Source organism: Callorhinus ursinus, unplaced genomic scaffold, assembly GCF_003265705.2.
Source record: "Callorhinus ursinus isolate GAN/ISIS: 27379988/994484 unplaced genomic scaffold, GSC_fseal_2.0 scaffold5, whole genome shotgun sequence".
NCBI lineage: Eukaryota > Metazoa > Chordata > Mammalia > Carnivora > Otariidae > Callorhinus > Callorhinus ursinus.
The window spans coordinates 76,099,470-76,110,784 of record NW_027397067.1 but is presented as its reverse complement, the minus strand read 5'-3'; the positions used below and the strand labels follow the sequence as shown (position 1 = coordinate 76,110,784).

Below are 11,315 nucleotides of genomic sequence, written 5' to 3'. Positions count from 1 at the left end.
GGAATTTGAATCTGGTTCCACTGTGCTCAGGTAGCTGATGGAGAAATATTTATTCAAGTGGGAATAGGCTTTCCTTTTCATGGTGTGATAAAAAGTCCTGGGCAGATACGGGTTCAAATCCGAACTTTTCTTCATAGCAGTGGTGGGACCTTGGACAAATCATCTCGCTCCCATGGCCTCAGGGTCTTCATCTTAAAATAGGGATAATCATACTCCATTGGATTGCTGGGCAGATCAGTGGTAAGCTCATCAGGTCTCCTGTGGGGTCTGACACACAGTAGGTGCCCACTTCATGTTCACAATCAGCGACAGCATCATCACTTCCACCACCTGGAAGGTGGCGTTGTAAGCCATGACTTGAGGCTTGGTGCTGTTCTTTAACACATGTTTGCTGAATAATCAAAATTCTACCAGCTTATGTGTTAAGCACCTGTTCTACCTGCACAGGTTTGCTGCTATGTAAGATACAAGAAAAAGCTAAGGCGGGGCTCTAACCATCAAGGAAGTAACTATTATGTTTGAATAGATCATTTAATCCATCTCATTACTCAGTAACAAACTGGGCCAGCTGCAAACTCCCTTGGACGCAAATGGAAAGAGGAGTTTAAACAGTTTATTCCAAATACCTGCCTTGTCTGTCTGGAGCACTGGAGAAGAAATAAGAACAATTATTGCCTTGTCTTCATGGCCTTGTTGCCAAATGAGACAGGGCAAGAAATTCACCAACCAGCTTCCCATTTCCTTATAGGTTTAAAATCTACCATCAAAGTGATGCACCTTTGGGTGGAATATTGGATGAACTAGGAATCAAAGCTTACTACAAATCCCCTATGTTTTTGAATGCATACTAAAAAAAAAAAAGAAATGAGTGAACATGTAGTATACATAATTCTGGGCTTTGCTACTAACGATGTGCACCAGTATCACCCATTCAAGCACACATTCAGCTAACATCAATCGAGCACCTGCTATGCGTCAGGCACCATGCAAGGTACTTAACCCCATTATGGAAGATCCATATACCAAACCTGTAAGGTGGTTGCTATGATTCCCATTGTACAGATGAGGAAACTGAGGGTCAAGGGGTGAAATGATTCAATTGTGCTTCTTCCATTAGTAAGGGGCAGAGCCCAGTTCCAATTCCAAACAGTACTCATGTAAATAATTATTACCATATTTATTAAGAGGCTCAAGGGAATTGCCTTCCAAAACTGTACCTCCTGTGATTTTCCGCATTTCATTTCATTTCAGCCTGTTGCGAGGCTAAAAGGCTTTTTCTCTCCTATGCCACACCCAAGCCAAGAAAAACTCAAGTTCCTTTTACCTTCTAAATAAATCCAGAATGGACCACTTCTCACGACCCGTCTCTGGACTATAGGTGGGTTGCTGTGGGTCTCCAGACTGCTCTGGCGGCTCTCACCCCAGCTCGCTGCAGGCAGCCATGATCTCTGGAGTCGGCACTCTCCTGCCCCCTGGCATTTGCATCGGCAGAAGTCATTCACACCTGCCAGCAGTTTTCACCCTATGGTATATGGTTTACGTTTTGGTTTTGCCCTTGAGTGCCTTTCCTCCCCCTCCAGAATGAGGTCAGCAATCTTTTTGGTTCTCTGATGTATTATTCCCAGTGCCAGTCACATAGTAGGTGCTCAATAAACATACGTTGAATAAAGGAATAAAGGTTGGATTTGGGTGTTATTCAGTGGCATCAAGATGCTATAATGGCCAAGGAATGCAGGGACATCTGAATCCAGGCCAGCCATAGGCTTCGTTCCCAGTGAGGGCTATAGGAAGATATGTACATAAGAAACAGTGTAAGGCAGAAATTAGCATAATATTTTATTGCCAGCTGACCTTGACACCAACCCCCAAAGGAGCACTCTGGAAAGCAGAGCTAGGCCAGTGGCCTCAAGTGGGGGCCTAAGAGGTCTTCTACCACCTCATCCCCAAGCCAGATTTCCAGTCTTATCGCTCTTTGACCAGTACCTAGAAGTCAAAGAAAGAGAGCCTCTTAGTACTTCTGCTGTGGGTGTAGGGGAGGAGAGGGCCACAGACTCCCAATCAGTAAGGAAGGGAGTGGGGGAGAGGGTGACACCCATGTCCTGACCTTTAGGGTGCAATAAATCAGCAACCTGGAATCTGACCACTCCAACTATTATGGCCTCCTCCTTGAAAGAGGACGGGGCGTATCACAGTACCCCGCCCTTCATCATGTCTTGGACATCAGGCTGTATGCACACAATCTTTGTTGCTTTTTTACACTCGATGGATCTATAAGCATTTTCCTGAGTTACTACACTACTGCAGTGTGCAGCCTGGCCCCCCAGATGCCCCAGATGTCCCCCAGCCCTGTGGAAGGACTGCATGAAAAACAATTGCACTAACACAAGACCTAGTTCCTTTCCAACCCCTCTGCCTGGGATTGCGTGAGTAGCGTCAGATAACACGTGAACTTTAGTCTAGCTGCCTCGGACAAGGTGGCTGGCTACAACACTGTTCCAGGAGCTTTGCTATATAGAAAACGACCCCAAACTTATCATTTTATTTCGTGACTCTGTGGATGGGCCAGGCTCTGCTGTACAGGTCTGGCTAGGGGTCTCTCCTGTGGGCATAGTCAGATGTCAGCTGGGGCGGAAGGCCCCTGAAGGCTGGACGTCCAGGACGGCTCACTCACGTGACTGTCAGCTGATGGCGGTTGTTCGCCGGCATCTCATCTGGGGCTGACGAGTGGAGCATTGACACGTGCCTTCTCCACTTGGCTTCAGCCTCTCCATCAGAGTGGCTCATTTCAACAGTGAGCGTGCCAAGAATGAGCCTCCTAAAGAGCTCCAAGTGGATCTTAAAGACTTCTTAGAATCTAGCCACAGAAGTTCCAGAATATCACTTGTGCTGCATCCTATTACCCAAACAAGTCACTCAGGCCAAGCAGATTCAGGAAGATGGGCGGTAAACTGCACCTCTTGATGTGGGAAGCTGCGTGCACATACAGGGAGGGGAGGAATGGACGGGGGCCATCTTTGAAACCACTTGCCCCAGATGCTCTTCCTGGAAGGATCAAAGAAAGCAGGCAGGGTGTCCTTGCATAGGAACCAAGGGGACAGAATGGGTGCTAAGACAGAGGCGGGAGAAGGAGACTCCCCGCTGAGCAGGGAGTCTGATGTGGGGCTTGATACCAGAACTCCGGGATCAGGACCTGAGCCGAAGGTAGATACTTAACTGACTGAGCCACCCAGGTGTCCCTGGAGAGCCAAGTTTTCAAGTGAAAACATCTCAGCCTCCAGGTGAAGGCAGCGGATCAAAATAAGGCACGGGGGACGTGGCCTGGAGTTTCAGGTACTAGGCACATCAGGAGACAGGAGGGGACTCAGGCTCCTAGGCGCCCAGTCCAGCTGCCTTAGGCTTCTTTCCCATCTGTTGGTAAAGTGATAAGGGATAGATCGAAACAAATACAAGGAGCTCCAACAAAAGCTTGATTCTGAAATGTTCATCCCACATAGATCATTAGGGTGGCTCATACAGGGCTAAAGAATAAAAGAGTTTCTGCCAGTGGCGTCCAGTCAGCATACACCCCTCAAAGCAAAGGAAGTATGCTAATTTGATCAGTGTAGATAACCCAAGACAAAAAAAAAAAAAAAAAAGAGTTAATTAGAAGGGAAATCTGATCAAGCAGCCCCATACCCTCAGTGGCCTCCATCACTCATACTGGTGCTCCCAACTGGGGTACTCAACAGTGTGCTGGGAAGGACACAGCAAAACACAGATGTCCTGCCTGGGTAGGATTGTGTTTAATAGTAACCAATCTAACAATATTATTAACTTAAAAAAAAAAAAAAAAACAGCGAGATACCTTGGTCTAGAGTGCAAACTTTGAATTGTTCAGATCAAAGTTGACATTTCAAAGACATTCCCCACTTTGGTGGGTGGCCTGGTCCTGAGCCAGAAGACTGCCCTTAAGAGGGATCTGGGGGGGCACGTTTGGGAGGGGTCTTCCTTAGTGGGTGGGTCCCTAGCTGTTGCTTCCCCCTCAGTCAACTAACCCAGTTCTACAAACATTTCTCGGCTCATTGGAGGTAGCACTGCGAAGTAGTTACAAACAGAGCTGCTCCCTTCACTAGCTGGGTGACCTAGGGTGATCCTATTACTAGCTGGTCTGACAGCTCTGACCCTCAGCTTTGGTTTCATCTTTCCTCAGTCTGGGGTTAGCAGCAGCACCTGCTTGACAGGCTGTAGTGAAGGCTGAATTGTAATTAGCTCAATAAACATAAATAATGGTTTTTATTATATTCTCGGAAAACAGCATTATGCTCTCATGCCTCTGAGCCTTTGCATGTGTTATTCTTCATCACCCAGAGCTCAGGCTCCACGTCATGTCCCCAGGGAAGCATTCTCTGATCTCCTCCTGTCCAGCCTGTCTCCCCCAAGGGCAGTCAGATCAGGGAGTATTTCCTCTGGGCAACCCCAGTCCTTGGGCTTTTATCTCTCCTAGTGTATGGCGCCCGCAGAACTCAGAACAGTAATTACTTAACACACACACACACACACACACACACACACACACACACACACGATTATCTTGAGCCCTGAGCTTCAGGAGGCAAGGGACTCTGTCTTTGGGAGTCAATACAGCATAATGGCTAAGAATCTTAGGAGCCACGCTGCCTGAGTTCCAATCCTGCCTCTGCCTCTTTTTAGCCCTTTGACCTTGGGTGAGTTACTTAATCTGTGCCATGAGTTTCCTCACCCATAAGGATGGAGACAAGACAATGATAGCAACAGTACCGCCCTAGATCAGAGAGGTCTGGGCCACATCCCACTGGGATCCTCCGCAGCCCCTGCCAGACTAGGTTTGGGGTGCATGGGACTCTGGAATTCCCTGCCCATGCAGCCGCTAACCCATCCACCTGCTGGGCCTCTAGGGTTCTTCCCTGGTCTGTTCTCCTGAGGGCAGGCAGCACTACGGGAACGCCGAGACCAAGGGGGTGGCCGCTGTTTGGGAGACGTTTCTAAACTGAACTTGAACCTGAGCCTGAGGATGGGAAGAGAAGGGGATGGGGAGCTCCCTCTGTGTGTTGACCTTAGTCTGCAGGAAGCCATGTGATGTGTGAGCCCACCCCTTCCTGCAGCTGCCAAATCTTCATTAAGGTTTATCAAACTCATAAACGCCTATTGTGAGAGGAGCATGCATGCGTGTGGGTGTGGGTGCCTCATAGAAACGGGGAAGGAGCCTGCTGTCACGTTGGGCTCAGCATGGCATTAGGACAGAAACAGCACACACAGCAAGAGACCTCAAAGGCTGAAGAAGTCCCACAGAAGGGAGGCTCTTGGACTTCGCAGAAATCACACAGGCAAGTGTGGGATCTCCATGGGCTGGGGAAGGATCAGAATGTGGCTGACACTACTGTATCTGTGTGTGTCAGGGGCAGGAGACCTTGGCTGACACGTGAGTTACACGAGGAGAGAAGCCAGTTCTAATGCACAGTCGGTCTGGACCCTTGCAGTGGGGAAGAGAACACAGCACCATCCCGGGACAGTGCAGCCTGATGGGATAATGACAGAGACGGGGAGAGAGCTGCGGGTGTCTCCGAGATGGGAACCCGCAGAAGAGGGATGGTCTAGGCAGAGGGAGAGCCTCATCTTACTTGATTTCCTTGGTCTGTCACTCCTCACTGGGGTCTCTGCTTCTGGAAGCAGATGCTGGGTCACATTCATCTCTGTTTCCAGGATCTATTATAGTGCCTGCCGGCATCAAGGCACTAATAAATGTTTGTTGAATGAACAAATTAATGGAGATGTTTTTGCATATAAAACACAATATGTTGCTTAAAAATTCAATTTGCGCTCAGCTTTGCAGATGCACATCTGTTTGAATAGGTGGTTATTTTAATTACATTCAGCTTTTTCTGCGCAGCATTTATGAAGTGGACTGTGGCAGTAATATAATTAAACTAATCAGCATAGAAAGCTAAATAGGATTATCCAAGGTAGATTTCGACCCTCAATTATATGATATGGCTACCACCGTTCCAGACAGATTAAGAGGCAATGTGGTCCAGTGGGATGATCACAGCCCTTGGACAAACCACTAGGTTTCAATCCTCGCTCTGTCCCTCGCTATCTGTGTGAAGTTGGGCCAGAATCAAATTCTTCCTCTGTTATATTAGGGAAGAAATACCCCCTTCCTGGGATGTGAGGCTTATGTGGGATGGCATGGGTATATAGGAGGAATATTCGGTAGGATTACTCTAATTTCAGACAATGCTATTCTCGAATTCAAATCTGTCATCACTGTGGACTCAGGTGAGGGCAGTGGCTTTAGGAAATCGGGCCCCACTCAGAATCCAAGTACCATGAATGATGGGAAGCTTGACTCTGCCTGGCTTTTATCCAAATCCCGTGACCCAGTGTTCATCTAGATTCAATATGAAGTCTGATCCTAAGTACTGAAACAATATTTAATATCAGCCCATTGTGCCACTGAGTTCTGCCATAATCTGTTTTCAGATTTGCTGAAGTTTTCTTTTCGATTTTATCAGCAATTATTTCAAATGAAATTGGCACCCGACAATTGGATTACTGCATCGTTGACTCTCATATCCTGGTAGACAGTAAAAAGCAAATGCAATTTTCACCAGTTACCTGTCAACTAATCCATGTTGCTATAGGGAAAAGAAGCTTTGGCCCAGAGAGACAGAGTGGAAAAGGATCTGAACGGATGAGAAAGCTGGATTCAAGCTCCTGCTACAAACACAGCTTCATGTTTGTAAGACAGGACGTGAAAGCTTCTATATATCAGATCCTTATTGTTTTCACAGTACATATTCATATTAATCAAACTTCCCCCACTAATAATAATTTATGCTCATATACTAAATGTCAATCCTTTAGGATGACATTTTAGCATGCCCTATTCTCCAAATAATTATTCAAGGGAAATAGGTCAGATGAAGGGCAGGGCGATAGGACCAGAGAGAACCAGATTTAATTCTTACTCCAGCACAAAGGTGCTGTTGGGGGAGATCACTAAAAGCACATGTCCACCAGTTGACCCGTAAGTTGGACCCCAACAATGGGAGGCTCTTCACCCCTTCCCCTGTCCTTGGAATGTACATTCCACCTGTTTCCCCCACTCCCAGAAGCTGCCCCAAGGACACGGCCTTGAGATAGTGATGCGGTGTGGAGACCTTCTGGATGGTCTATGTGACAACCCAAGCCTCTATATAAGCTTTTAAGATTTGGCCAGCAGATGCAGAGATCTACTCACCTTGCGGTGCCCAAGACAAACCTCGTAAGTAAGTTCTCTTGCTTATTCGACCCACTGCCTCCCCAACTAGAATGGCCCATGTCTTTCTTCTGTCTCTCCCTGTCCTCTACATATGGCGGCCAGTTTCAGATCACACTCACACAAAGCTCCTGAGGAGGTTCTCAACCAATAGATGCTTCATCTGAAGATAGAAATTATAAGACCTTCTGACAAACTCGTTATAAAGATTAAAAGAGGTGGTAATATACAGGAACTCCTAGTCATTCTTGATTCTTGCCTTTTTTTTTTTTTTTTTTTTCTTTTTTTTTTTTTTTACCGATGTAGCTCATCTATTCGGTAAGTAATACTTTTGATAGATCCCAGGTAGGATAGAATGTACTATTATTCTCTATTATTTGCTTTTTCCCTGTAAGAGAATTACACATCCTCACCATTGCCTGGGTCCTTGAACATGAAAACGGGTGGAACAGGCCTGAACTCAGTCTGCAGCACTGAATAAAACATTGTAACTCACTGAGGTTTGGTGGTGGGGAGGTGTTTGTTGACAGGAAATGCTGACTAATATACTGTTTAGGGTGTGGCAGATTGAAGAAAGTAGACACTGTTTCCTGCCTCACAGAAGTTACAATGTAAGAAACAGAACAGCTATTCAACAAGTAGTTAAACTCTTCAGGGCTCCATGATGGGCAAGGGAGGAGCTATGGAGCTAATAATAGCAGGAGATGTCATCCCACTTATGGAGTCAGTGGCCACAGAGGAGGCCACAGGCTTGGGCCTTTTCTTGTCTTGTCTAAGAGCCATAGTACAGATCTCATGATTGGTGAAATAATGGCCTTTTAGGGCACCTGGGTGGCTCAGTCATTAAGTGTCCAACTCTTGATGTTGGCTCATGTCATGATCTCAGGGTCCTGGGATGGAGCCCTGTGTTGGCCTCTGTGCTCAGTGGGGAGTCTGCTTGAGATGCTCTTTCCCTCTCACTCTGCCCCTCCCCCCACCTCTCTCTCTCTCTTTCTCTCTCTCTCTCTCTCTCTCAAATAAATAAATAAATAAATAAATAAATAAATAAATAAATAATACTGGCCTCTCAAACATGTTGATGTCCAAATCTCCCAGAATCTGTGAATGGACACATTACTCAGCAAGGGGAATTAAGATTGCAGATAGTTAAGGTTGCTAACCAGCATACCTTCAAAGAAGGAAAGTATCCTGAATTATCTGGGTGGGCTCCATGCAATACCAAGGGTCCCGGAGAGTCAGAGAGGGAGGCCCAGGAGGGATGGTCAGAGTCAGAAGGAGACTGGGTGAGGCTACGCTGCTGGCTTTGAATGTGAAGAGGAAGCTGCAAGCCGACGGAAGCAAGAAAGGCCGCAGCAACCGGAGAGGCAAGAACATGACTCCCCCCTGAGCCTCGAGAAGGCAGGCGGCCTGCCAATGCCTTGACCTCAGCCCAGCGAGACCCCTGTGAGACCTCGGGCCCTCCAGAACTAGAAGATGATAAGTGTTATTTTAAGCCCCTACATCTGTGGTAATTTGCTCTAGCAATGAGGGGAAACTCATACAGATCCGGCTATCTCTGTGTCTGGAGCCTTTGGCTCCTGAGGGATGACTTCCCATCTCCTCTACAACGTGCCTTCATTTGCTCTGAGCCCTTCTAGAAGAATCAGTTTAATTTGCTTCACACCAACCCTACTGGCATCAGAAGAGCCACATAGGCTGGGAGCCATCAGCCCAATATCCAGTTTCTGACGGTGGTGCCCAGATGGGCTGTCCCTGGGGTATGGGAGATGCAAGGCACCAGAGGGTATTGGGAACAAGAATTCCTGTCCCCTCAAGGGTCCTTCTACCTGGACTAAGAATCAAATTGACATGAGACAAACTTTAACAGGAGAAAATAAAATTTAATAGCGTAAGTACTGGCAATCCACACAGACACGGAAATTAGGCAACATGAGGTAGGTATGTCATCCTGAAGTAAGGAAAAGGGGCAGTGGTCTGGGACTTCAAAGGAAAGGAATGCACTTCATGGGTGACATGAAGAAGAGCAGATGTTTAGTAATGAGATGAGAGGGGTCACACAGATAACATTTATCTCTGCTAATAACCCTCATTCTGGGAAAGACCCCCCCCACACACACACATACCCCTAGTTTAGATTCTTCTACATAGTTAAGGGAGGGCAAAAGCTTGAGTCCACAGGCTCTTGATTGCCTTCAGTTCAGAATAATTTGCATGCCAAATGGGCACATGTGGGGGCTGTCCTGAACCCCTCCGACGGTCACCCAGTCCATCCCTCATTTGACAGATGAGTGGCTAAGTTTTAAAAAAAGAGGGGATCATACTTGCCTAAAGTGCAGGGTCCGAGGGCAAATGGCCTAGCCTAGTCTCCTGAAGGGCCTGAGGGCATTTGCACATGAAGGCAGTGCAAACAAGGTCAGAAGCTCAAGCTTCAAAGCCAACCTTGGTGCTATAGGATAGTAATTATCTAAAGAGAACGTGGGGAGGGGGCGTGAGGAGGTTGCAGGCACTTGACCTGTCTGAAGGGTAGCAGGATGCGGATAAAATGCCTTCCGAGCCCTGGAAATATGGGGCAGAGTGCTTGCCTGGGGGGGGGGGGCGACGTTGTCTTTTGTAAAAGACCTCCAGGGGAGATAGGCAGGTTGGGACCCCAGCGTCTGGAGCCCTGGGAAGACTTGCACTCGCCCTGCAGCCACCTTGACCCGCCGGCCTCCAACGTGGCTTCTAACTCCAGCTCCCGGCCTTGGTGAACAGTGGTGTAGGAAGGTCACACTCCCTGACAGCATCTTTAAAGCTCAGGGTCTTCTTTTCCCCTGGACCTCCCCACCCTCCCTTTTGCCAAATCAGCAGGAGCAGCTTTCAACTTTGTGCTTTGTCACTCTGGTCTTTGTACCATGAGCTCCTCTATTCCAAGCCGCTGGGAGATATATTTGTCTTACTTCAAAACAGCCCAAACAGTCAGTGGCCGTTGGGTGAAAGGTACCATGCTAGGGATGAGCTCATTTGTGAGCAGCCCTCTCTGAGGTTCAGATCTGGCTCGCCCAGCACCAGTCAGAGCCTCCTGTGGCTTCCCGACAGCCTGCTAGGCTGCCCTTGTCCTGCTGTCTGCCGTCCCCACCTCTCACTTCGGTAGAAGAAAGGCTCTGAGTGGCTCCATTACCGTGGGGCCAGGACGAAAGTCAGTGATCATCGTACCTGGGCTCCGAAGGGCTCTCTCCGAGCCTCTGAAAGCCTCAAAGCAGCCTCTATAGACCTCTGTGATGTTTCCGCCAGGGAGCAGGCTGTGTTTAGGATCCGGAGAACTGAACTGAAAACATGCAATTAGCATACACCTCCTCCACTCTTCGAGGCCCCAGCCAAATCTCCCTTTCCCCCCAAATACCAATAATAGATTTAAGATGTTTTCCTTAGCTCTGGAAAAATAACGATTATGGCCTTATTATCTTGTTTTTGGGTAAGACAAATTCTTTCATGGGGAGCGGGGAGGGAGGGTCTGGTGGTGAAGGGTGAAGGCAGATGATGGCAGTGGCAGGTTACTCCCCAGAGGCCAAATTTCAATAAAGCCGTGCCCTCCGTGTTCCCTCGCCAATTGAGGACCCAACTTGGAAACATCAGTGACCCTGGTGTTGATTTCAGCGTGTCTGTTTGCTGTTTTGCATTCGTGGCCTTTCCCAATCTTTAATTTTCCTTCCTCTCCTTCTGGGTTGACTGCATGAAAGACAAGAACACAGACAGAAGGACCCAGCAGGGCCTCCATTCCTTCTCATTCCTAAACAGGGTCTCTGGTGCAAGGGGGATTTTTTTCAGATTTGTCGATCACAACTGAAGAAAAAAAAAAAAAACTTCTGACAGAGAGTAGGGAGGGATGTGGATACCATTCAGGAGTCAAAAAGAAGAAAAGGGTTTTTTTTTTTTTTTTTCCTGGATGTTTTGAGTTAAAAACAAATAAACAAACCCAGGCTTCCTGATTGTTTATGTAAGGGGAGAGGTGGGGGGCTGGGGAGGTCACCTGAATCCTGGAGTTTTTAGATATTGTTTAGAA

At 47.5% G+C, this 11,315-nt stretch overlaps 1 long non-coding RNA gene across 2 annotated transcripts; it reads right to left on the bottom strand.

Annotated features, from left to right (window-relative positions):
* Nucleotides 1-1,832: 1,832 nt before the first annotated feature.
* Nucleotides 1,833-10,576, bottom strand: LOC141372855 (uncharacterized). Of its 2 annotated transcripts, none has more exons than XR_012378365.1 (3): nucleotides 10,469-10,576; nucleotides 5,637-5,750; nucleotides 1,833-1,983 (listed from the first exon to the last, which is right to left on the bottom strand). It is a non-coding gene; the product is annotated as an uncharacterized lncRNA (long non-coding RNA). The 2 variants fall into 2 exon arrangements; XR_012378366.1 differs by lacking the exon at nucleotides 1,833-1,983 and adding an exon at nucleotides 3,170-3,408.
* Nucleotides 10,577-11,315: the final 739 nt, after the last annotated feature.